This window comes from Chrysochloris asiatica, unplaced genomic scaffold, assembly GCF_000296735.1.
Source record: "Chrysochloris asiatica unplaced genomic scaffold, ChrAsi1.0 scaffold00026, whole genome shotgun sequence".
Taxonomy (NCBI): domain Eukaryota; kingdom Metazoa; phylum Chordata; class Mammalia; order Afrosoricida; family Chrysochloridae; genus Chrysochloris; species Chrysochloris asiatica.
The window spans coordinates 9,647,466-9,651,047 of NW_006408544.1; positions in this window are offsets into that span (position 1 = coordinate 9,647,466).

Here is a 3,582-nt window from a genome sequence, read left to right on the forward strand (position 1 = left end):
AGCACATGTCTGCTCGTGTATTCCCCTTGAGTCTTAGTCTTGGAAGGGGGTTTGCCCTGAGGTGACCCGACCACTTGCCTTGATGTCTCCTTGGTGAGCAACTTGCTTGTTCTTGTAGTAGCCAGTCAGACTGCCGTTATTGTTTTTTATTTTTCCTGTTGGTCTTTCTTTCAAGACGTATAATCTGTTCTTTTTGCTGCTCCATGTTGGTCTGCTTGTCATTTCAAGTGGAAATTTCCCACCTCAGAAGATTCTGGATGGGGTTCAGGATTCCACCTATAGTCTAACGTAATGCAGAGGCTCCACAGGAAGCCTCCTTCACTGGCCACAAATAATTTTTGAGAAAATTATTAGTTTGGATCCAGACTGTGGAGATGGAGCAATGAATGTAAAGGGAAAGTGTGAGGCAGAGGAACTTACACTCTAGTGGTGGTGGTGAAGATAAGACCTTAGACAGGTAGCAACTCATACAGGATAAGGAATAGAGATCATGAGGGCAAGGATTTGTAGAGGAGGATAGGAAAGACCTCCTTGAGAAGGTGATGTTTATGCAGATACATGAAACAAATGTCTGAGGCAAGAACATTCTAGACAGAGGAACAGCAAGTGCAAAGTCCTCACACAGAAAGATACTAGGAATATCCATTCAAAGGGTGATACAAAAACCAATATAGTTGGTGTCGAATAAGCAAAGAGAAGGGGTAAAAGTTGAGCTAAACTGACAGTTGGATAAGAAGACCTTGTTAGTCCTTGGCAGGGAATGTGACTTTATTCTAAGTGTGATGGGAAAACACTGTGGTTCTGAGCAGGGAATTTACATGAATAATTTACATTTATAAGGATCATGTGACCATGTAGAGTGTAGACTGGGATTTGTGGCAACAGTGGCAATAAAGAAACTAGTTGGGAAGCTGGAGAGATTATGGTAGGTTAGCACAGGATGATAGCAGTGGGGATAAAGGGCCCATTTTTGGTTGTTATTGTTGTTGTTAGGTGCCATCCAGTCAGTTCTGACTCATAGCAACACTATGCACAATAGAATATTGTGTGGTCCTGTGCTATCTTCACAATTGTTACATTTGAGTCCATTGCTGTAGCCACTGTGTCCACTGTGTCAATCCATCTCTTTGAGGGTCTTCTTCTTTTTCATTGACCCTCTACTTTACCAAGCTTGATGTCTTTCACTGACTCTCCACTTTACCAAACACGATGTCCTTCTACTGGGACTCGTCCCTCCTGATATTATGTCCAAAGTATGAGAGACTAAGTCTTGTGATCCTGACTTCGAAGGAGCATTCTGGCTGTACTTCTGCCAACACAGATTTGTTTGTTCTGGCAGACCATGGTACTTCAATTTTCTTCTTCAACATCATAACTCAAATGCATCAATTCTATAATTTTCCCTATTCATTGTCCAATTTTAACATGCATATGAGGCAATTGAAAATACCATGACTTGGGTTAGGTGCACCTTAGTTGTCAAACTGGTATTTGCTCTTGAACACACTAATGAGGTCTTGTGCAGCAGATTTGCCTAATGCAATATGTCATTTGGTTTCTTGACTGCTGCTTTCATAAGTGTTGATCGTGGATCTAAGCAAATGAATCTTTTCCCCATTTATAATGATGTCATGTATTGGTCCATTTGCAAGGGTTTTTGTTTTCTTTACATTGAGGTGCAATCAATACTGAAAGCTTTAGTCTTTGATCTTCATCAGTATTTCAAGTCCTCTTTGCTTTCAGCCAGCAAGGTTGTATCATTTGCACATCACAGATTGCTAATGTGTCTTCCTTCATTCCTGATGCCATGCTTTTCTTCATATGATCCAAGATTACTTGCTGGGCATACAGATTGAATACATATGATGAAAGAATACTGCCCTGGCACACACCTTTCCTGATTTTAAACCATTCACTATCCCTTTGATCTGTTCGAAAGACTGCCACTTGGTCTATATGCGGGTTCCTCATGAGTACAATCTAGTGTTCTGGAATACCCATTCTTTGCAATGTTGTCCATAACTTGTCATGATTAACAGTCAAAAGCCTTTGATAGCCATTAAAGTACAGGTAAACATCTTTCTGGAATTCTCTGCTTTCAACCAAGATCTATCTGACATCAGCAATTATATCCCTAGTTCCAAGTCCTTGTCTGAATCTGGCTAGAATTTCTGACAGTTCTCTGTTGATGTACTGTTGCCATCGTTACTGAATAATCTTCAGCAAAATTTTACTTGCATGTGATATTAATGATATTGTCAGATGACTTCCACATTCCTTTGGGTCACCTCTCTTTAGAATGGGCACAAATATAGATCTCTTCCAATTGCTTGGCCAGGTGGCAGTCTTCCAAATTTCTTGTCATAGATGAATGAGTGCCTACAGTGCTTCATCAGTTCGTTGAAATATTTAAATTTATATTCCATCAATTCCTGCTGCAGCTGGAATTTTTTTTTAAACTGGACAATTTTAACAGTTTAAAAACAACATCATAAATAGTTCTTGATGACTGCAGAGGGTAAGACTATTTGTTAATACTCAGAAACACAGGTGATGGTGATTTTCCTGTGTGAAGATATTAGTCTTCACCAATAAGGAATGACTTAAAGGAAACTGCTGTCAAACTAGTAAGACTGCATTTATGTGTCCATCATTTTCAGGATTGGTGGTAACTTGAGCATATTTCCCCCACATAACCTTGCCCCCTTGTGTCACCAGGCCTAACTCACTCACATTCACTTCAATGACAGTCCCTTTGGTGATCACACCCAGAGTTGTACAGAGTGGGGATGAGAGATTCTTCTTCACACCATGCATAGGTAAGCAAAAGGTGGCTTTAAGTTCAGGATGTGTTACATAAGCCTTCTTGAAACGTTAGCCCATTGGTGTGATAAATCTCTTATATTTAGGTGGTTTTCGTGTCTGCTTCTCCAATGACGCAGACTTTGGTAGACATCCTTTTCCATGCTTTCTTTTTTCTCTTTCCTGTCTGAAAAATCTTTAATACTTCTGTTTCTCACTAAGCACAGACTTTGGGCAGAGGGACTTCCCATTTTCCCGCTTTCTCCTTTCATTTTTGTTTAATCCTGTTGGAAAGTACTTTAGCTCAGGACTGCCCCTCTCTGTCCAGCAGAGAGGCAGGTACTGCACCTTGTGGAGTCTTCTCATCATTCTTTTGTCTGGGGTTTCTCTTTTCATGCATCGTGATAGTCTTTTTCATTGGTATTTTCTCAACATGGTGCTGTTTATGGTAGAGCTTAGCCTTCAGTCTAATCATCTTTTTGGCCTTTTTTGAACATTCATGAGCCTCTTGACTGACTTTCCTTCTTTCTCTTTTTCTCATGATAATCCAAACAATACCCATAATGCTTATGGTGTAACTCAATGTATTCATTTTGTGGCATGGTGACAGCAGCAAGGCCACAGGGCGCAGCCTCTAGGGTGTAAAGACCTACTCAGTTTTTGGGTCCCTGAAACCCACGAGCCAAATGGACTCAGCCTGCACAGGAATCACCACAGCCTGGATTTTTGCCAATACCTACAGTGCTGCTTGGACTTCTTCCTTCAGTACCGTTGGTTCTT